Consider the following 24,412-nt stretch of genomic DNA (forward strand, 5'->3'; position numbering starts at 1 on the left):
GACGCAGTCTCGTAGCGCAGAAGGGGAGCGGCGCTCAATCAGCATGGCCAATCCGAGATAGGGGTGGGCGAAGCCAAGAAGCTGCAGATGCAGCACGCCAGAGATTTCTACTTTCACCCAATAAGCGCAGAGAAGGACCATTAGAAGCCGTTGCAAGGCGTGGCAAGGCGAATGGGACATGAATTGTAACCTGGAAAAAAAACAGCTAACTATCATAGCCTAACAAACCATATACTATATTAAATCTAGTCTTTAGTCTTTAGTCAACACATATGTAGCTATACCCCCAAACCATAATGGCCATAATTGGATAGCGAACCGACATTGTACATACATAAATCAGTCAAAAATTTCATAAAGCCCATAAACTTTATTATAAAGGTTATTATTATTAGGATTATATTTGGTTTTGTTATACCCGATACTCAATGTGAGTATTGTGGAGATTTGTGGTGAAAATAGATGTGTGTAACGTCCAGAAGGAATCGTTTCCGACCCCATAAAGTATATATATTCATGATCACCATCAATAGCCGAGTCGATTGAGCCCTGTCTGTCTGTCCGTCCCTATTAGCGCCTAGTGCTCAAAGACTATAAGAGCTAGAGCAACGACATTTATATCTAGACTTCTGTGATATGTCACTGTTACAAGCCCTCACAAAGGGCGAAAATCTGTGGCATCCACAATTTTAGAGATACGAGAAAACAGAAAATGTTGAATCGCAGAGGATGACTATATCTTCTAGAATGCAAAATCAGAAGCAGATCGTATAAGTATTATAGCCAGAATCAAGAAAACAATTTCATTCTTTTTCGCTCTGTCTTTCTCTAACACACAGGTTTCATGGTCGGCTTTGCTTATTGCAAAATATGAGTTAAAGGATCTCAGACACTATAAAAGCTAGAGAAACCAAATTTGGTATACACACTCCTGTGATATCGGAACTTGACCGTTTTATGTCAAAATTTCGCCACACCGCCTTCCGCCCCCGCAAAGGACGAAAATCTGGGGCATCCACAAATCTCAGAGACTATTAAGGCTAGAGCAACCAAATGTGGTATTCACACTTCTGTTCAAACTCACTGTTAAACGTATATCTCGCCCCACCCCCCTCCGCTCCCACAAAAGAGGAAAATCTGTGGCATCCACAATATTGAAGAAACGAGATCGGATCATTTTTGTAGGCAAAAGGAAGAAATTAATTTGCAGTGGCTACGCAGGGCCGACGACACGCTCAAACTGATTTTCTGTCTCTCTCGCACGCACTCTTTGTCGTGTCGGAGGAGAGCCATACTGACTAAGTATCGGGTATATAGGTATAGTTGCGGTCTCCGCAGCAACTCAAAACGTTGCCCCTCGTTTTGTAATTTAATTGATGTATTGATAATTTGTAAACATTGATGAGTGCGTTGAACGTTCCTTTCACGTGCCCACGCGAATTGTATTAGACGAAATATTATACCGTTAACCTGGACATTATTGATTTGACACTGATTTTACGCGGTGTTGGATCGGGTACGTCGGCAGGATCACTAGGGGAAATGCATGCCTTAACCAACACAGGAAGAGTGCGTCCAACGACACTAGAGGAAGCTATGGAGCTTTACCAGATTGGTCGGTATTTAGAGATTGATATTTTGGCGCAAGGCTGTGAGGATTTAATACTCGATGTCCCTTGGTACTTTACCAACAATCTGAAAGTGGGGTTGCCAACCCCATGGCTCCGCGTGGGTGTTTAGACAAGCATGTCAGTACCTACGAGAAGAATTTACCGTTATTAGCACCTCACCTGTCCTGCACCAACTAGATAAAAAGCAACTATTACATGTTCTGCAGAGTAATTTTTTACAAGTTTCTGAGCTAGAGATTCTGCAGGCTGTTCTTAAATGGGGAGAACAGGAGCTCATTCGCCGTATGGATCGTGAACCAAGCTTGTTGTCACACACAGCTCACTCAGTTGCTCGCGAGGGCGTAAAAAAACGTGATTTGAGTGATGTAGAGCTGCGAGACATCATCGCAGAATTATTGCCTTTAGTGCGCATAGACCATGTTTTACCACCACATAGTGAGATACTCGGCCAAGCAATTCGTCGAGGTCTTGTCAGCACGCCACCTTCACATATGATTGGAGATGAACGAGAAAATTTACGTATCAATGCCTGGATACGTAGTGGTAGTAATCAGGGACTCTTTGTAAGACCACGTCTCTTTATGCCGTATTTTGAGGAAGTAAAGGCCTTGTTGAAGGATCGATTATCTTCATCTCACCACCAGGTGGAACTAATGCGTATGCGTAGGTCGCGACACCCGCCAGATATTCCTGATACCTTGAATATGGTGTCCCACATGAATGCAGCGGCTAATAATGGACTTTGTAGTGCTGTTAATCGTGGTGCTATTCATGAAAATATTGACATGATGGTAGGGTCGGCTGTTATACCAGCACCGGATAACCAAACTTTATTGGCAATGCGTAAACGCGAAAATAAACTTCGCCAGTCACCTATGTGCCAGCGTGCATTGCTACTGCCACTTTCATCAAAACATGAAATTGAACGACAAATTCGGCTTCGGGTCGTGAGAGAGTTTAACCTCCCTGATGAAGTATCTGATATTCTGGAAAGCTCACACCAATCCAGCCAGAAAAGTGATGATGTTCACAAAGAAAATCCGGGTGGAGTTGCGTCCACTACTCAAGGCGAGGACAATTTGCTTGAAGATGAAGATCAAAGCCCACCGCCATCACCAGCGGCTACTGGCTCAGTTCCGGGAAACACAACCGTTGGATCTTCTTTTTTATCGTCCTCGTCAATGGGATCGTCAGCATCATCAATCTGTGGCACCGATGGAGTACACCCCTATTATAGCCGAAATCTCACTTTTCCGCGTCACCAATCAAATGGTCTTTTTGGTGTAGCCATTATTTTAGCAACCAACTCTGGTCCTGCGCTTCAGTGTAGCTATGCACGTATTTCCGCGTCAGCGCGTCCACGAAATGAACTGCCGGCGTTAATAACTGAAGGGGACTTTCGATTTCCGCATGGAAATAGCTTGGGCTTGGATATTAGTGTTGAGAACGGCGCATGTGCTTTGGACTCTGGAAATAGTCATCTTTCAGATATGATGCCGGATGTGGCTATGGCCACCGCATCGTTAGGTCAGCTTCATTTGTCGAATAGTACTTGAAATACTAGCGGCCGTAGCGTCGGCAGCAATAACGACATGCCAGAAAGTTTACAATTAGATTTGGGGGATGGTCCAAGCCCTCGCGTAGTTGGAAACGTTCCAAGTGCACTGACCTTGCGAAGTATACACGTAAGTATTTCCTTCTTGGTATTTATCCTAAAATAAAAATTTTCTATTAATTTTAGCACGCTCTGCCACAAAGCAACTATCACCGCTTCGTGCAGCGCTCTAGTTCGCCATTTGATATGATGCGTCATGGACAGTTATCGCCCACATCACACTGGGTCATTTAACTCTGGACCACCCAGGTTTTTATAGAGGTTGCAAGTGGGTCCAGATCCGGGGCACTTTATTTTGGCATGCCTTTCTGAACAAAAATTAAACTAAAAATGTAATTTAAAATTAAAATTAGATAGTATGTATAATGTTAAAAATACTTAAATATGTATATTATCTCTGGTATTTGCGAAGAAAAAACCAGTTTAAGTAATTTGTTTATTACATCTGCAACCCTTTTGCACCTTTGTTACTCGTTGACCCTAGTAGTTGGCAGATTACAACACACAATAAATTGACCTTCCTTGCCAAATCCAACCCATCATAAACTTAAGTCGTCGAATGCTTTACCCGTTTAATCTGTCGAAATGTATAAATTAACTAGACTCAAGATACCTCTTGGTCATATGGTCATATATTTCAGATGTTTTAGATTTTATATAGAAAGATATCTCTCTAGTGAAAGGGAGGTACTGAAGTAGTGTATCTTTCAGCGTCTGGCTCGAATTGGGAGTGTGAGATCGCTCCCCTGCGGTTGGCCGAGGTTTTTTCGTTCTATCAAGTTCCACCAATAGACTGAGCAAGACAAACAAAATAAATGTATGGGACCATATAGTCTGGAAGTGCCAGCTGAAGTTATATACATATGTATATTCATAAATGCAGGTTTCAAGCCGACGCAGTCTCGTAGCGCAGAAGGGGAGCGGCGCTCAATCAGCATGGCCAATCCGAGATAGGGGTGGGCGAAGCCAAGAAGCTGCAGATGCAGCACGCCAGAGATTTCTACTTTCACCCAATAAGCGCAGAGAAGGACCATTAGAAGCCGTTGCAAGGCGTGGCAAGGCGAATGGGACATGAATTGTAACCTGGAAAAAAAACAGCTAACTATCATAGCCTAACAAACCATATACTATATTAAATCTAGTCTTTAGTCTTTAGTCAACACATATGTAGCTATACCCCCAAACCATAATGGCCATAATTGGATAGCGAACCGACATTGTACATACATAAATCAGTCAAAAATTTCATAAAGCCCATAAACTTTATTATAAAGGTTATTATTATTAGGATTATATTTGGTTTTGTTATACCCGATACTCAATGTGAGTATTGTGGAGATTTGTGGTGAAAATAGATGTGTGTAACGTCCAGAAGGAATCGTTTCCGACCCCATAAAGTATATATATTCATGATCACCATCAATAGCCGAGTCGATTGAGCCCTGTCTGTCTGTCCGTCCCTATTAGCGCCTAGTGCTCAAAGACTATAAGAGCTAGAGCAACGACATTTATATCTAGACTTCTGTGATATGTCACTGTTACAAGCCCTCACAAAGGGCGAAAATCTGTGGCATCCACAATTTTAGAGATACGAGAAAACAGAAAATGTTGAATCGCAGAGGATGACTATATCTTCTAGAATGCAAAATCAGAAGCAGATCGTATAAGTATTATAGCCAGAATCAAGAAAACAATTTCATTCTTTTTCGCTCTGTCTTTCTCTAACACACAGGTTTCATGGTCGGCTTTGCTTATTGCAAAATATGAGTTAAAGGATCTCAGACACTATAAAAGCTAGAGAAACCAAATTTGGTATACACACTCCTGTGATATCGGAACTTGACCGTTTTATGTCAAAATTTCGCCACACCGCCTTCCGCCCCCGCAAAGGACGAAAATCTGGGGCATCCACAAATCTCAGAGACTATTAAGGCTATAGCAACCAAATGTGGTATTCACACTTCTGTTCAAACTCACTGTTAAACGTATATCTCGCCCCACCCCCCTCCGCTCCCACAAAAGAGGAAAATCTGTGGCATCCACAATATTGAAGAAACGAGATCGGATCATTTTTGTAGGCAAAACGAAGAAATTAATTTGCAGTGGCTACGCAGGGCCGACGACACGCTCAAACTGATTTTCTGTCTCTCTCGCACGCACTCTTTGTCGTGTCGTTCAATAATAGCGGCGTCTGCCGGAGGAGAGCCATACTGACTAAGTATCGGGTATATAGGTATAGTTGCGGTCTCCGCAGCAACTCAAAACGTTGCCCCTCGTTTTGTAATTTAATTGATGTATTGATAATTTGTAAACATTGATGAGTGCGTTGAACGTTCCTTTGACGTGCCCACGCGAATTGTATTAGACGAAATATTATACCGTTAACCTGGACATTATTGATTTGACACTGATTTTACGCGGTGTTGGATCGGGTACGTCGGCAGGATCACTAGGGGAAATGCATGCCTTAACCAACACAGGAAGAGTGCGTCCAACGACACTAGAGGAAGCTATGGAGCTTTACCAGATTGGTCGGTATTTAGAGATTGATATTTTGGCGCAAGGCTGTGAGGATTTAATACTCGATGTCCCTTGGTACTTTACCAACAATCTGAAAGTGGGGTTGCCAACCCCATGGCTCCGCGTGGGTGTTTAGACAAGCATGTCAGTACCTACGAGAAGAATTTACCGTTATTAGCACCTCACCTCTCCTGCACCAACTAGATAAAAAGCAACTATTACATGTTCTGCAGAGTAATTTTTTACAAGTTTCTGAGCTAGAGATTCTGCAGGCTGTTCTTAAATGGGGAGAACAGGAGCTCATTCGCCGTATGGAAGATCGTGAACCAAGCTTGTTGTCACACACAGCTCACTCAGTTGCTCGCGAGGGCGTAAAAAAACGTGATTTGAGTGATGTAGAGCTGCGAGACATCATCGCAGAATTATTGCCTTTAGTGCGCATAGACCATGTTTTACCACCACATAGTGAGATACTCGGCCAAGCAATTCGTCGAGGTCTTGTCAGCACGCCACCTTCACATATGATTGGAGATGAACGAGAAAATTTACGTATCAATGCCTGGATACGTAGTGGTAGTAATCAGGGACTCTTTGTAAGACCACGTCTCTTTATGCCGTATTTTGAGGAAGTAAAGGCCTTGTTGAAGGATCGATTATCTTCATCTCACCACCAGGTGGAACTAATGCGTATGCGTAGGTCGCGACACCCGCCAGATATTCCTGATACCTTGAATATGGTGTCCCACATGAATGCAGCGGCTAATAATGGACTTTGTAGTGCTGTTAATCGTGGTGCTATTCATGAAAATATTGACATGATGGTAGGGTCGGCTGTTATACCAGCACCGGATAACCAAACTTTATTGGCAATGCGTAAACGCGAAAATAAACTTCGCCAGTCACCTATGTGCCAGCGTGCATTGCTACTGCCACTTTCATCAAAACATGAAATTGAACGACAAATTCGGCTTCGGGTCGTGAGAGAGTTTAACCTCCCTGATGAAGTATCTGATATTCTGGAAAGCTCACACCAATCCAGCCAGAAAAGTGATGATGTTCACAAAGAAAATCCGGGTGGAGTTGCGTCCACTACTCAAGGCGAGGACAATTTGCTTGAAGATGAAGATCAAAGCCCACCGCCATCACCAGCGGCTACTGGCTCAGTTCCGGGAAACACAACCGTTGGATCTTCTTTTTTATCGTCCTCGTCAATGGGATCGTCAGCATCATCAATCTGTGGCACCGATGGAGTACACCCCTATTATAGCCGAAATCTCACTTTTCCGCGTCACCAATCAAATGGTCTTTTTGGTGTAGCCATTATTTTAGCAACCAACTCTGGTCCTGCGCTTCAGTGTAGCTATGCACGTATTTCCGCGTCAGCGCGTCCACGAAATGAACTGCCGGCGTTAATAACTGAAGGGGACTTTCGATTTCCGCATGGAAATAGCTTGGGCTTGGATATTACTGTTGAGAACGGCGCATGTGCTTTGGACTCTGGAAATAGTCATCTTTCAGATATGATGCCGGATGTGGCTATGGCCACCGCATCGTTAGGTCAGCTTCATTTGTCGAATAGTACTTGAAATACTAGCGGCCGTAGCGTCGGCAGCAATAACGACATGCCAGAAAGTTTACAATTAGATTTGGGGGATGGTCCAAGCCCTCGCGTAGTTGGAAACGTTCCAAGTGCACTGACCTTGCGAAGTATACACGTAAGTATTTCCTTCTTGGTATTTATCCTAAAATAAAAATTTTCTATTAATTTTAGCACGCTCTGCCACAAAGCAACTATCACCGCTTCGTGCAGCGCTCTAGTTCGCCATTTGATATGATGCGTCATGGACAGTTATCGCCCACATCACACTGGGTCATTTAACTCTGGACCACCCAGGTTTTTATAGAGGTTGCAAGTGGGTCCAGATCCGGGGCACTTTATTTTGGCATGCCTTTCTGAACAAAAATTAAACTAAAAATGTAATTTAAAATTAAAATTAGATAGTATGTATAATGTTAAAAATACTTAAATATGTATATTATCTCTGGTATTTGCGAAGAAAAAACCAGTTTAAGTAATTTGTTTATTACATCTGCAACCCTTTTGCACCTTTGTTACTCGTTGACCCTAGTAGTTGGCAGATTACAACACACAATAAATTGACCTTCCTTGCCAAATCCAACCCATCATAAACTTAAGTCGTCGAATGCTTTACCCGTTTAATCTGTCGAAATGTATAAATTAACTAGACTCAAGATACCTCTTGGTCATATGGTCATATATTTCAGATGTTTTAGATTTTATATAGAAAGATATCTCTCTAGTGAAAGGGAGGTACTGAAGTAGTGTATCTTTCAGCGTCTGGCTCGAATTGGGAGTGTGAGATCGCTCCCCTGCGGTTGGCCGAGGTTTTTTCGTTCTATCAAGTTCCACCAATAGACTGAGCAAGACAAACAAAATAAATGTATGGGACCATATAGTCTGGAAGTGCCAGCTGAAGTTATATACATATGTATATTCATAAATGCAGGTTTCAAGCCGACGCAGTCTCGTAGCGCAGAAGGGGAGCGGCGCTCAATCAGCATGGCCAATCCGAGATAGGGGTGGGCGAAGCCAAGAAGCTGCAGATGCAGCACGCCAGAGATTTCTACTTTCACCCAATAAGCGCAGAGAAGGACCATTAGAAGCCGTTGCAAGGCGTGGCAAGGCGAATGGGACATGAATTGTAACCTGGAAAAAAAACAGCTAACTATCATAGCCTAACAAACCATATACTATATTAAATCTAGTCTTTAGTCTTTAGTCAACACATATGTAGCTATACCCCCAAACCATAATGGCCATAATTGGATAGCGAACCGACATTGTACATACATAAATCAGTCAAAAATTTCATAAAGCCCATAAACTTTATTATAAAGGTTATTATTATTAGGATTATATTTGGTTTTGTTATACCCGATACTCAATGTGAGTATTGTGGAGATTTGTGGTGAAAATAGATGTGTGTAACGTCCAGAAGGAATCGCTTCCGACCCCATAAAGTATATATATTCATGATCACCATCAATAGCCGAGTCGATTGAGCCCTGTCTGTCTGTCCGTCCCTATTAGCGCCTAGTGCTCAAAGACTATAAGAGCTAGAGCAACGACATTTATATCTAGACTTCTGTGATATGTCACTGTTACAAGCCCTCACAAAGGGCGAAAATCTGTGGCATCCACAATTTTAGAGATACGAGAAAACAGAAAATGTTGAATCGCAGAGGATGACTATATCTTCTAGAATGCAAAATCAGAAGCAGATCGTATAAGTATTATAGCCAGAATCAAGAAAACAATTTCATTCTTTTTCGCTCTGTCTTTCTCTAACACACAGGTTTCATGGTCGGCTTTGCTTATTGCAAAATATGAGTTAAAGGATCTCAGACACTATAAAAGCTAGAGAAACCAAATTTGGTATACACACTCCTGTGATATCGGAACTTGACCGTTTTATATCAAAATTTCGCCACACCGTTTTCCGCCCCCGCAAAGGACGAAAAGCTGGGGCATCCACAAATCTCAGAGACTATTAAGGCTAGAGCAACCAAATGTGGTATTCACACTTCTGTTCAAACTCACTGTTAAACGTATATCTCGCCCCACCCCCCTCCGCTCCCACAAAAGAGGAAAATCTGTGGCATCCACAATATTGAAGAAACGAGATCGGATCATTTTTGTAGGCAAAAGGAAGAAATTAATTTGCAGTGGCTACGCAGGGCCGACGACACGCTCAAACTGATTTTCTGTCTCTCTCGCACGCACTCTTTGTCGTGTCGTTCAATAATAGCGGCGTCTGCCGGAGGAGAGCCATACTGACTAAGTATCGGGTATATAGGTATAGTTGCGGTCTCCGCAGCAACTCAAAACGTTGCCCCTCGTTTTGTAATTTAATTGATGTATTGATAATTTGTAAACATTGATGAGTGCGTTGAACGTTCCTTTGACGTGCCCACGCGAATTGTATTAGACGAAATATTATACCGTTAACCTGGACATTATTGATTTGACACTGATTTTACGCGGTGTTGGATCGGGTACGTCGGCAGGATCACTAGGGGAAATGCATGCCTTAACCAACACAGGAAGAGTGCGTCCAACGACACTAGAGGAAGCTATGGAGCTTTACCAGATTGGTCGGTATTTAGAGATTGATATTTTGGCGCAAGGCTGTGAGGATTTAATACTCGATGTCCCTTGGTACTTTACCAACAATCTGAAAGTGGGGTTGCCAACCCCATGGCTCCGCGTGGGTGTTTAGACAAGCATGTCAGTACCTACGAGAAGAATTTACCGGTATTAGCACCTCACCTGTCCTGCACCAACTAGATAAAAAGCAACTATTACATGTTCTGCAGAGTAATTTTTTACAAGTTTCTGAGCTAGAGATTCTGCAGGCTGTTCTTAAATGGGGAGAACAGGAGCTCATTCGCCGTATGGATCGTGAACCAAGCTTGTTGTCACACACAGCTCACTCAGTTGCTCGCGAGGGCGTAAAAAAACGTGATTTGAGTGATGTAGAGCTGCGAGACATCATCGCAGAATTATTGCCTTTAGTGCGCATAGACCATGTTTTACCACCACATAGTGAGATACTCGGCCAAGCAATTCGTCGAGGTCTTGTCAGCACGCCACCTTCACATATGATTGGAGATAAACGAGAAAATTTACGTATCAATGCCTGGATACGTAGTGGTAGTAATCAGGGACTCTTTGTAAGACCACGTCTCTTTATGCCGTATTTTGAGGAAGTAAAGGCCTTGTTGAAGGATCGATTATCTTCATCTCACCACCAGGTGGAACTAATGCGTATGCGTAGGTCGCGACACCCGCCAGATATTCCTGATACCTTGAATATGGTGTCCCACATGAATGCAGCGGCTAATAATGGACTTTGTAGTGCTGTTAATCGTGGTGCTATTCATGAAAATATTGACATGATGGTAGGGTCGGCTGTTATACCAGCACCGGATAACCAAACTTTATTGGCAATGCGTAAACGCGAAAATAAACTTCGCCAGTTACCTATGTGCCAGCGTCGTTGCTACTGCCACTTTCATCAAAACATGAAATTGAACGACAAATTCGGCTTCGGGTCGTGAGAGAGTTTAACCTCCCTGATGAAGTATCTGATATTCTGGAAAGCTCACACCAATCCAGCCAGAAAAGTGATGATGTTCACAAAGAAAATCCGGGTGGAGTTGCGTCCACTACTCAAGGCGAGGACAATTTGCTTGAAGATGAAGATCAAAGCCCACCGCCATCACCAGCGGCTACTGGCTCAGTTCCCGGAAACACAACCGTTGGATCTTCTTTTTTATCGTCCTCGTCAATGGGATCGTCAGCATCATCAATCTGTGGCACCGATGGAGTACACCCCTATTATAGCCAAAATCTCACTTTTCCGCGTCACCAATCAAATGGTCTTTTTGGTGTAGCCATTATTTTAGCAACCAACTCTGGTCCTGCGCTTCAGTGTAGCTATGCACGTATTTCCGCGTCAGCGCGTCCACGAAATGAACTGCCGGCGTTAATAACTGAAGGGGACTTTCGATTTCCGCATGGAAATAGCTTGGGCTTGGATATTAGTGTTGAGAACGGCGCATGTGCTTTGGACTCTGGAAATAGTCATCTTTCAGATATGATGCCGGATGTGGCTATGGCCACCGCATCGTTAGGTCAGCTTCATTTGTCGAATAGTACTTGAAATACTAGCGGCCGTAGCGTCGGCAGCAATAACGACATGCCAGAAAGTTTACAATTAGATTTGGGGGATGGTCCAAGCCCTCGCGTAGTTGGAAACGTTCCAAGTGCACTGACCTTGCGAAGTATACACGTAAGTATTTCCTTCTTGGTATTTATCCTAAAATAAAAATTTTCTATTAATTTTAGCACGCTCTGCCACAAAGCAACTATCACCGCTTCGTGCAGCGCTCTAGTTCGCCATTTGATATGATGCGTCATGGACAGTTATCGCCCACATCACACCTTCCAAATCCTGGGTCATTTAACTCTGGACCACCCAGGTTTTTATAGAGTTTGCAAGTGGGTCCAGATCCGGGGCACTTTATTTTGGCATGCCTTTCTGAACAAAAATTAAACTAAAAATGTAATTTAAAATTAAAATTAGATAGTATGTATAATGCTAAAAATACTTAAATATGTATATTATCTCTGGTATTTGCGAAGAAAAAACCAGTTTAAGTAATTTGTTTATTACATCTGCAACCCTTTTGCACCTTTGTTACTCGTTGACCCTAGTAGTTGGCAGATTACAACACACAATAAATTGACCTTCCTTGCCAAATCCAACCCATCAAAAACTTAAGTCGCCGAATGCTTTACCCGTTTAATCTGTCGAAATGTATAAATTAACTAGACTCAAGATACCTCTTGGTCATATGGTCATATATTTCAGATGTTTTAGATTTTATATAGAAAGATATCTCTCTAGTGAAAGGGAGGTACTGAAGTAGTGTATCTTTCAGCGTCTGGCTCGAATTGGGAGTGTGAGATCGCTCCCCTGCGGTTGGCCGAGGTTTTTTCGTTCTATCAAGTTCCACCAATAGACTGAGCAAGACAAACAAAATAAATGTATGGGACCATATAGTCTGGAAGTGCCAGCTGAAGTTATATACATATGTATATTCATAAATGCAGGTTTCAAGCCGACGCAGTCTCGTAGCGCAGAAGGGGAGCGGCGCTCAATCAGCATGGCCAATCCGAGATAGGGGTGGGCGAAGCCAAGAAGCTGCAGATGCAGCACGCCAGAGATTTCTACTTTCACCCAATAAGCGCAGAGAAGGACCATTAGAAGCCGTTGCAAGGCGTGGCAAGGCGAATGGGACATGAATTGTAACCTGGAAAAAAAACAGCTAACTATCATAGCCTAACAAACCATATACTATATTAAATCTAGTCTTTAGTCCTTAGTCAACACATATGTAGCTATATCCCCAAACCATAACGGCCATAATTGGATAGCGAACCGACATTGTACATACATAAATCAGTCAAAAATTTCATAAAGCCCATAAACTTTATTATAAAGGTTATTATTATTAGGATTATATTTGGTTTTGTTATACCCGATACTCAATGTGAGTATTGTGGAGATTTGTGGTGAAAATAGATGTGTGTAACGTCCAGAAGGAATCGTTTCCGACCCCATAAAGTATATATATTCATGATCACCATCAATAGCCGAGTCGATTGAGCCCTGTCTGTCTGTCCGTCCCTATTAGCGCCTAGTGCTCAAAGACTATAAGAGCTAGAGCAACGACATTTATATCTAGACTTCTGTGATATGTCACTGTTACAAGCCCTCACAAAGGGCGAAAATCTGTGGCATCCACAATTTTAGAGATACGAGAAAACAGAAAATGTTGAATCGCAGAGGATGACTATATCTTCTAGAATGCAAAATCAGAAGCAGATCGTATAAGTATTATAGCCAGAATCAAGAAAACAATTTCATTCTTTTTCGCTCTGTCTTTCTCTAACACACAGGTTTCATGGTCGGCTTAGCTTATTGCAAAATATGAGTTAAAGGATCTCAGACACTATAAAAGCTAGAGAAACCAAATTTGGTATACACACTCCTGTGATATCGGAACTTGACCGTTTTATGTCAAAATTTCGCAACACACCGCCTTCCGCCCCCGCAAAGGACTGATCGGATCATTTTTGTAGGCAAAGGAAGAAATTAATTTGCAGTGGCTACGCAGCGCCCGACGACACGCTCAAACTGATTTTCTGTCTCTCTCGCACGCACTCTTTGTCGTGTCGTTCAATAATAGCGGCGTCTGCCGGAGGAGAGCCATACTGACTAAGTATCGGGTATATAGGTATAGTTGCGGTCTCCGCAGCAACTCAAAACGTTGCCCCTCGTTTTGTAATTTAATTGATGCATTGATAATTTGTAAACATTGATGAGTGCGTTGAACGTTCCTTTCACGTGCCCACGCGAATTGTATTAGACGAAATATTATACCGTTAACCTGGACATTATTGATTTGACACTGATTTTACGCGGTGTTGGATCGGGTACGTCGGCAGGATCACTAGGGGAAATACATGCCTTAACCAACACAGGAAGAGTGCGTCCAACGACACTAGAGGAAGCTATGGAGCTTTACCAGATTGGTCGGTTTTGAGAGATTGATATTTTGGCGCAAGGCTGTGAGGATTTAATACTCGATGTCCCTTGGTACTTTACCAACAATTTTAAAGTGGGGTTGCCAACCCCATGGCTCCGCGTGGATGTTTAGACAAGCATATCAGTACCTACGAGAAGAATTGACCGTTATTAGCACCTCACCTGTCCTGCACCAATTAGATAAAAAGCAACTGTTACATGTTCTGCAGAGTAATTTTTTACAAGCTTCTGAGCTAGAGATTCTGCAGGCTGTTCTTAAATGGGGAGAACAGGAGCTCATTCGCCGTATGGAAGATCGTGAACCAAACTTGTTGTCACACACAGCTCACTCAGTTGCTCGCGAGGGCGTAAAAAAACGTGATTTGAGTGATGTAGAGCTGCGAGACATCATCGCAGAATTATTGCCTGTAGTGCGCATAGACCATGTTTTACCACCACATAGTGAGATACTCGGCCAAGCAATTCGTCGAGGTCTTGTCAGCACGCCACCTTCACATATGATTGGAGATGAACGAGAAAATTTACGTATCAATGCCTGGATACGTAGTGGTAGTAATCAGGGACTCTTTGTAAGACCACGTCTCTTTATGCCGTATTTTGAGGAAGTAAAGGCCTTGTTGAAGGATCGATTATCTTCATCTCACCACCAGGTGGAACTAATGCGTATGCGTAGGTCGCGACACCCGCCAGATATTCCTGATACCTTGAATATGGTGTCCCACATGAATGCAGCGGCTAATAATGGACTTTGTAGTGCTGTTAATCGTGGTGCTATTCATGAAAATATTGACATGATGGTAGGGTCGGCTGTTATACCAGCACCGGATAACCAAACTTTATTGGCAATGCGTAAACGCGAAAATAAACTTCGCCAGTCACCTATGTGCCAGCGTGCATTGCTACTGCCACTTTCATCAAAACATGAAATTGAACGACAAATTCGGCTTCGGGTCGTGAGAGAGTTTAACGTCCCTGATGAAGTATCTGATATTCTGGAAAGCTCACACCAATCCAGCCAGAAAAGTGATGATGTTCACAAAGAAAATCCGGGTGGAGTTGCGTCCACTACTCAAGGCGAGGACAATTTGCTTGAAGATGAAGATCAAAGCCCACCGCCATCACCAGCGGCTACTGGCTCAGTTCCGGGAAACACAACCGTTGGATCTTCTTTTTTATCGTCCTCGTCAATGGGATCGTCAGCATCATCAATCTGTGGCACCGATGGAGTACACCCCTATTATAGCCGAAATCTCACTTTTCCGCGTCACCAATCAAATGGTCTTTTTGGTGTAGCCATTATTTTAGCAACCAACTCTGGTCCTGCGCTTCAGTGTAGCTATGCACGTATTTCCGCGTCAGCGCGTCCACGAAATGAACTGCCGGCGTTAATAACTGAAGGGGACTTTCGATTTCCGCATGGAAATAGCTTGGGCTTGGATATTAGTGTTGAGAACGGCGCATGTGCTTTGGACTCTGGAAATAGTCATCTTTCAGATATGATGCCGGATGTGGCTATGGCCACCGCATCGTTAGGTCAGCTTCATTTGTCAAATAGTACTGGAAATACTAGCGGCCGTAGCGTCGGCAGCAATAACGACATGCCAGAAAGTTTACAATTAGATTTGGGGGATGGTCCAAGCCCTCGCGTAGTTGGAAACGTTCCAAGTGCACTGACCTTGCGAAGTATACACGTAAGTATTTCCTTCTCGGTATTTATCCTAAAATAAAAATTTTCTATTAATTTTAGCACGCTCTGCCACAAAGCAACTATCACCGCTTCGTGCAGCGCTCTAGTTCGCCATTTGATATGATGCGTAATGGACAGTTATCGCCCACATCACACCTTCCAAATCCTGGGTCATTTAACTCTGGACCACCCAGGTTTTTATAGAGGTTGCAAGTGGGTCCAGATCCGGGGCACTTTATTTTGGCATGCCTTTCTGAACAAAAATTAAACTAAAAATGTAATTTAAAATTAAAATTAGATAGTATGTATAATGTTAAAAATACTTAAATATGTATATTATCTCTGGTATTTGCGAAGAAAAAACCAGTTTAAGTAATTTGTTTATTACATCTGCAACCCTTTTGCACCTTTGTTACTCGTTGACCCTAGTAGTTGGCAGATTAAAACACACAATAAATTGACCTTCCTTGCCAAATCCAACCCATCATAAACTTAAGTCGTCGAATGCTTTACCCGTTTAATCTGTCGAAATGTATTAATTAACTAGACTCAAGATACCTCTTGGTCATATGGTCATATATTTCAGATGTTTTAGATTTTATATAGAAAGATATCTCTCTAGTGAAAGGGAGGTACTGAAGTAGTGTATCTTTCAGCGTCTGGCTCGAATTGGGAGTGTGAGATCGCTCCCCTGCGGTTGGCCGAGGTTTTTTCGTTCTATCAAGTTCCACCAATAGACTGAGCAAGACAAACAAAATAAATGTATGGGACCATATAGTCTGGAAGTGCCAGCTGAAGTTATATACATATGTATATTCATAAATGCAGGTTTCAAGCCGACGCCGTCTCGTAGCGCAGAAGGGGAGCGGCGCTCAATCAGCATGGCCAATCCGAGATAGGGGTGGGCGAAGCCAAGAAGCTGCAGATGCAGCACGCCAGAGCCAGAGCTAACTATCATAGCCTAACAAACCATATACTATATTAAATCTAGTCTTTAGTCTTTAGTCAACACATATGTAGCTATACCCCCAAACCATAATGGCCATAATTGGATAGCGAACCGACATTGTACATACATAAATCAGTCAAAAATTTCATAAAGCCCATAAACTTTATTATAAAGGTTATTATTATTAGGATTATATTTGGTTTTGTTATACCCGATACTCAATGTGAGTATTGTGGAGATTTGTGGTGAAAATAGATGTGTGTAACGTCCAGAAGGAATCGTTTCCGACCCCATAAAGTATATATATTCATGATCACCATCAATAGCCGAGTCGATTGAGCCCTGTCTGTCTGTCCGTCCCTATTAGCGCCTAGTGCTCAAAGACTATAAGAGCTAGAGCAACGACATTTATATCTAGACTTCTGTGATATGTCACTGTTACAAGCCCTCACAAAGGGCGAAAATCTGTGGCATCCACAATTTTAGAGATACGAGAAAACAGAAAATGTTGAATCGCAGAGGATGACTATATCTTCTAGAATGCAAAATCAGAAGCAGATCGTATAAGTATTATAGCCAGAATCAAGAAAACAATTTCATTCTTTTTCGCTCTGTTTTTCTCTAACACACAGGTTTCATGGTCGGCTTTGCTTATTGCAAAATATGAGTTAAAGGATCTCACACTATAAAAGCTAGAGAAACCATATTTGGTATACACACTCCTGTGATATCGGAACTTGACCGTTTTATGTCAAAATTTCGCCACACCGCCTTCCGCCCCCGCAAAGGACGAAAATCTGGGGCATCCACAAATCTCAGAGACTATTAAGGCTATAGCAACCAAATGTGGTATTCACACTTCTGTTCAAACTCACTGTTAAACGTATATCTCGCCCCACCCCCCTCCGCTCCCACAAAAGAGGAAAATCTGTGGCATCCACAATATTGAAGAAACGAGATCGGATCATTTTTGTAGGCAAAACGAAGAAATTAATTTGCAGTGGCTACGCAGCGCCCGACGACACGGTCAAACTGATTTTCTGTCTCTCTCGCACGCACTCTTTGTCGTGTCGTTCAATAATAGCGGCGTCTGCCGGAGGAGAGCCATACTGACTAAGTATCGGGTATATAGGTATAGTTGCGGTCTCCGCAGCAACTCAAAACGTTGCCCCTCGTTTTGTAATTTAATTGATGTATTGATAATTTGTAAACATTGATGAGTGCGTTGAACGTTCCTTTGACGTGCCCACGCGAATTGTATTAGACGAAATATTATACCGTTAACCTGGACATTATTGATTTGACACTGATTTTACGCGGTGTTGGATCGGGTACGTCGGCAGGATCACTAGGGGAAATGCATGCCTTAACCAACACAGGAAGAGTGCGTCCAACGACACTAGAGGAAGCTATGGAGCTTTACCAGATTGGTCGGTATTTAGAGATTGATATTTTGGCGCAAGGCTGTGAGGATTTAATACTCGATGTCCCTTGGTACTTTACCAACAATCTGAAAGTGGGGTTGCCAACCCCATGGCTCCGCGTGGGTGTTTAGACAAGCATGTCAGTACCTACGAGAAGAATTTACCGGTATTAGCACCTCACCTGTCCTGCACCAACTAGATAAAAAGCAACTATTACATGTTCTGCAGAGTAATTTTTTACAAGTTTCTGAGCTAGAGATTCTGCAGGCTGTTCTTAAATGGGGAGAACAGGAGCTCATTCGCCGTATGGATCGTGAACCAAGCTTGTTGTCACACACAGCTCACTCAGTTGCTCGCGAGGGCGTAAAAAAACGTGATTTGAGTGATGTAGAGCTGCGAGACATCATCGCAGAATTATTGCCTTTAGTGCGCATAGACCATGTTTTACCACCACATAGTGAGATACTCGGCCAAGCAATTCGTCGTGGTCTTGTCAGCACGCCACCTTCACATATGATTGGAGATGAACGAGAAAATTTACGTATCAATGCCTGGATACGTAGTGGTAGTAATCAGGGACTCTTTGTAAGACCACGTCTCTTTATGCCGTATTTTGAGGAAGTAAAGGCCTTGTTGAAGGATCGATTATCTTCATCTCACCACCAGGTGGAACTAATGCGTATGCGTAGGTCGCGACACCCGCCAGATATTCCTGATACCTTGAATATGGTGTCCCACATGAATGCAGCGGCTAATAATGGACTTTGTAGTGCTGTTAATCGTGGTGCTATTCATGAAAATATTGACATGATGGTAGGGTCGGCTGTTATACCAGCACCGGATAACCAAACTTTATTGGCAATGCGTAAACGCGAAAATAAACTTCGCCAGTTACCTATGTGCCAGCGTCGTTGCTACTGCCACTTTCATCAAAACATGAAATTGAACGACAAATTCGGCTTCGGGTCGTGAGAGAGTTTAACCTCCCTGATGAAGTATCTGATATTCTGGAAAGCTCACACCAATCCAGCCAGAAAAGTGATGATGTTCACAAAGAAAATCCGGGTGGAGTTGCGTCCACTACTCAAGGCGAGGACAATTTGCTTGAAGATGAAGATCAAAGCCCACCGCCATCACCAGCGGCTACTGGCTCAGTTCCGGGAAACACAACCGTTGGATCTTCTTTTTAATCGTCCTCGTCAATGGGATCGTCAGCATCATCAATCTGTGGCACCGATGGAGTATACACCCCTATTATAGCCGAAATCTCACTTTTCCGCGTCACCAATCAAATGGTCTTTTTGGTGTAGCCATTATTTTAGCAACCAACTCTGGTCCTGCTCTTCAGTGTAGCTATGCACGTATTTCCGCGTCAGCGCGTCCACGAAATGAACTGCCGGCGTTAATAACTGAAGGGGACTTTCGATTTCCGCATGGAAATAGCTTGGGCTTGGATATTAGTGTTGAGAACGGCGCATGTGCTTTGGACTCTGGAAATAGTGATCTTTCAGATATGATGCCGGATGTGGCTATGGCCACCGCATCGTTAGGTCAGCTTAATTTGTCAAATAGTACTGGAAATACTAGCGGCCGTAGCGTCGGCAGCAATAACGACATGCCAGAAAGTTTACAATTAGATTTGGGGGATGGTCCAAGCCCTCGCGTAGTTGGAAACGTTCCAAGTGCACTGACCTTGCGAAGTATACACGTAAGTATTTCCTTCTCGGTATTTATCCTAAAATAAAAATTTTCTATTAATTTTAGCACGCTCTGCCACAAAGCAACTATCACCGCTTCGTGCAGCGCTCTAGTTCGCCATTTGATATGATGCGTCATGGACAGTTATCGCCCAAACCCAGGTTTTTATAGATGTTGCAAGTGGGTCCAGATCCGGGGCACTTTATTTTGGCATGCCTTTCTGAACAAAAATTAAACTAAAAATGTAATTTAAAATTAAAATTAGATAGTATGTATAATGTTAAAAATACTTAAATATGTATATTATCTCTGGTATTTGCGAAGAAAAAACCAGTTTAAGTAATTTGTTTATTACATCTGCAACCCTTTTGCACCTTTGTTACTCGTTGACCCTAGTAGTTGGCAGATTAAAACACACAATAAATTGACCTTCCTTGCCAAATCCAACCCATCATAAACTTAAGTCGTCGAATGCTTTACCCGTTTAATCTGTCGAAATGTATTAATTAACTAGACTCAAGATACCTCTTGGTCATATGGTCATATATTTCAGATGTTTTAGATTTTATATAGAAAGATATCTCTCTAGTGAAAGGGAGGTACTGAAGTAGTGTATCTTTCAGCGTCTGGCTCGAATTGGGAGTGTGAGATCGCTCCCCTGCGGTTGGCCGAGGTTTTTTCGTTCTATCAAGTTCCACCAATAGACTGAGCAAGACAAACAAAATAAATGTATGGGACCATATAGTCTGGAAGTGCCAGCTGAAGTTATATACATATGTATATTCATAAATGCAGGTTTCAAGCCGACGCCGTCTCGTAGCGCAGAAGGGGAGCGGCGCTCAATCAGCATGGCCAATCCGAGATAGGGGTGGGCGAAGCCAAGAAGCTGCAGATGCAGCACGCCAGAGCCAGAGCTAACTATCATAGCCTAACAAACCATATACTATATTAAATCTAGTCTTTAGTCTTTAGTCAACACATATGTAGCTATACCCCCAAACCATAATGGCCATAATTGGATAGCGAACCGACATTGTACATACATAAATCAGTCAAAAATTTCATAAAGCCCATAAACTTTATTATAAAGGTTATTATTATTAGGATTATATTTGGTTTTGTTATACCCGATACTCAATGTGAGTATTGTGGAGATTTGTGGTGAAAATAGATGTGTGTAACGTCCAGAAGGAATCGTTTCCGACCCCATAAAGTATATATATTCATGATCACCATCAATAGCCGAGTCGATTGAGCCCTGTCTGTCTGTCCGTCCCTATTAGCGCCTAGTGCTCAAAGACTATAAGAGCTAGAGCAACGACATTTATATCTAGACTTCTGTGATATGTCACTGTTACAAGCCCTCACAAAGGGCGAAAATCTGTGGCATCCACAATTTTAGAGATACGAGAAAACAGAAAATGTTGAATCGCAGAGGATGACTATATCTTCTAGAATGCAAAATCAGAAGCAGATCGTATAAGTATTATAGCCAGAATCAAGAAAACAATTTCATTCTTTTTCGCTCTGTTTTTCTCTAACACACAGGTTTCATGGTCGGCTTTGCTTATTGCAAAATATGAGTTAAAGGATCTCACACTATAAAAGCTAGAGAAACCATATTTGGTATACACACTCCTGTGATATCGGAACTTGACCGTTTTATGTCAAAATTTCGCCACACCGCCTTCCGCCCCCGCAAAGGACGAAAATCTGGGGCATCCACAAATCTCAGAGACTATTAAGGCTATAGCAACCAAATGTGGTATTCACACTTCTGTTCAAACTCACTGTTAAACGTATATCTCGCCCCACCCCCCTCCGCTCCCACAAAAGAGGAAAATCTGTGGCATCCACAATATTGAAGAAACGAGATCGGATCATTTTTGTAGGCAAAACGAAGAAATTAATTTGCAGTGGCTACGCAGCGCCCGACGACACGGTCAAACTGATTTTCTGTCTCTCTCGCACGCACTCTTTGTCGTGTCGTTCAATAATAGCGGCGTCTGCCGGAGGAGAGCCATACTGACTAAGTATCGGGTATATAGGTATAGTTGCGGTCTCCGCAGCAACTCAAAACGTTGCCCCTCGTTTTGTAATTTAATTGATGTATTGATAATTTGTAAACATTGATGAGTGCGTTGAACGTTCCTTTGACGTGCCCACGCGAATTGTATTAGACGAAATATTATACCGTTAACCTGGACATTATTGATTTGACACTGATTTTACGCGGTGTTGGATCGGGTACGTCGGCAGGATCACTAGGGGAAATGCATGCCTTAACCAACACAGGAAGAGTGCGTCCAACGACACTAGAGGAAGCTATGGAGCTTTACCAGATTGGTCGGTATTTAGAGATTGATATTTTGGCGCAAGGCTGTGAGGATTTAATACTCGATGTCCCTTGGTACTTTACCAACAATCTGAAAGTGGGGTTGCCAACCCCATGGCTCCGCGTGGGTGTTTAGACAAGCATGTCAGTACCTACGAGAAGAATTTACCGGTATTAGCACCTCACCTGTCCTGCACCAACTAGATAAAAAGCAACTATTACATGTTCTGCAGAGTAATTTTTTACAAGTTTCTGAGCTAGAGATTCTGCAGGCTGTTCTTAAATGGGGAGAACAGGAGCTCATTCGCCGTATGGATCGTGAACCAAGCTTGTTGTCACACACAGCTCACTCAGTTGCTCGCGAGGGCGTAAAAAAACGTGATTTGAGTGATGTAGAGCTGCGAGACATCATCGCAGAATTATTGCCTTTAGTGCGCATAGACCATGTTTTACCACCACATAGTGAGATACTCGGCCAAGCAATTCGTCGTGGTCTTGTCAGCACGCCACCTTCACATATGATTGGAGATGAACGAGAAAATTTACGTATCAATGCCTGGATACGTAGTGGTAGTAATCAGGGACTCTTTGTAAGACCACGTCTCTTTATGCCGTATTTTGAGGAAGTAAAGGCCTTGTTGAAGGATCGATTATCTTCATCTCACCACCAGGTGGAACTAATGCGTATGCGTAGGTCGCGACACCCGCCAGATATTCCTGATACCTTGAATATGGTGTCCCACATGAATGCAGCGGCTAATAATGGACTTTGTAGTGCTGTTAATCGTGGTGCTATTCATGAAAATATTGACATGATGGTAGGGTCGGCTGTTATACCAGCACCGGATAACCAAACTTTATTGGCAATGCGTAAACGCGAAAATAAACTTCGCCAGTTACCTATGTGCCAGCGTCGTTGCTACTGCCACTTTCATCAAAACATGAAATTGAACGACAAATTCGGCTTCGGGTCGTGAGAGAGTTTAACCTCCCTGATGAAGTATCTGATATTCTGGAAAGCTCACACCAATCCAGCCAGAAAAGTGATGATGTTCACAAAGAAAATCCGGGTGGAGTTGCGTCCACTACTCAAGGCGAGGACAATTTGCTTGAAGATGAAGATCAAAGCCCACCGCCATCACCAGCGGCTACTGGCTCAGTTCCGGGAAACACAACCGTTGGATCTTCTTTTTAATCGTCCTCGTCAATGGGATCGTCAGCATCATCAATCTGTGGCACCGATGGAGTATACACCCCTATTATAGCCGAAATCTCACTTTTCCGCGTCACCAATCAAATGGTCTTTTTGGTGTAGCCATTATTTTAGCAACCAACTCTGGTCCTGCTCTTCAGTGTAGCTATGCACGTATTTCCGCGTCAGCGCGTCCACGAAATGAACTGCCGGCGTTAATAACTGAAGGGGACTTTCGATTTCCGCATGGAAATAGCTTGGGCTTGGATATTAGTGTTGAGAACGGCGCATGTGCTTTGGACTCTGGAAATAGTGATCTTTCAGATATGATGCCGGATGTGGCTATGGCCACCGCATCGTTAGGTCAGCTTAATTTGTCAAATAGTACTGGAAATACTAGCGGCCGTAGCGTCGGCAGCAATAACGACATGCCAGAAAGTTTACAATTAGATTTGGGGGATGGTCCAAGCCCTCGCGTAGTTGGAAACGTTCCAAGTGCACTGACCTTGCGAAGTATACACGTAAGTATTTCCTTCTCGGTATTTATCCTAAAATAAAAATTTTCTATTAATTTTAGCACGCTCTGCCACAAAGCAACTATCACCGCTTCGTGCAGCGCTCTAGTTCGCCATTTGATATGATGCGTCATGGACAGTTATCGCCCAAACCCAGGTTTTTATAGATGTTGCAAGTGGGTCCAGATCCGGGGCACTTTATTTTGGCATGCCTTTCTGAACAAAAATTAAACTAAAAATGTAATTTAAAATTAAAATTAGATAGTATGTATAATGTTAAAAATACTTAAATATGTATATTATCTCTGGTATTTGCGAAGAAAAAACCAGTTTAAGTAATTTGTTTATTACATCTGCAACCCTTTTGCACCTTTGTTACTCGTTGACCCTAGTAGTTGGCAGATTACAACACACAATAAATTGACCTTCCTTGCCAAATCCAACCCATCATAAACTTAAGTCGTCGAATGCTTTACCCGTTTAATCTGTCGAAATGTATAAATTAACTAGACTCAAGATACCTCTTGGTCATATGGTCATATATTTCAGATGTTTTAGATTTTATATAGAAAGATATCTCTCTAGTGAAAGGGAGGTACTGAAGTAGTGTATCTTTCAGCGTCTGGCTCGAATTGGGAGTGTGAGATC

At 42.7% G+C, this 24,412-nt stretch overlaps 3 pseudogenes; all 3 read left to right on the top strand.

Annotated features, from left to right (window-relative positions):
- Nucleotides 1-1,388: 1,388 nt before the first annotated feature.
- On the top strand, nt 1,389-3,781 carry LOC117185123 (BTB/POZ domain-containing protein 7-like; annotated as a pseudogene).
- A 1,772-nt stretch (nt 3,782-5,553) lies between these two features.
- Nucleotides 5,554-7,946, top strand: LOC117185124 (BTB/POZ domain-containing protein 7-like; annotated as a pseudogene).
- Nucleotides 7,947-13,724: 5,778 nt separating this feature from the next.
- Nucleotides 13,725-15,926, top strand: LOC6904018 (BTB/POZ domain-containing protein 7-like; annotated as a pseudogene).
- Nucleotides 15,927-24,412: the final 8,486 nt, after the last annotated feature.

The sequence above is a fragment of the Drosophila pseudoobscura genome, chromosome X, assembly GCF_009870125.1.
Source record: "Drosophila pseudoobscura strain MV-25-SWS-2005 chromosome X, UCI_Dpse_MV25, whole genome shotgun sequence".
Lineage (NCBI taxonomy): Eukaryota > Metazoa > Arthropoda > Insecta > Diptera > Drosophilidae > Drosophila > Drosophila pseudoobscura.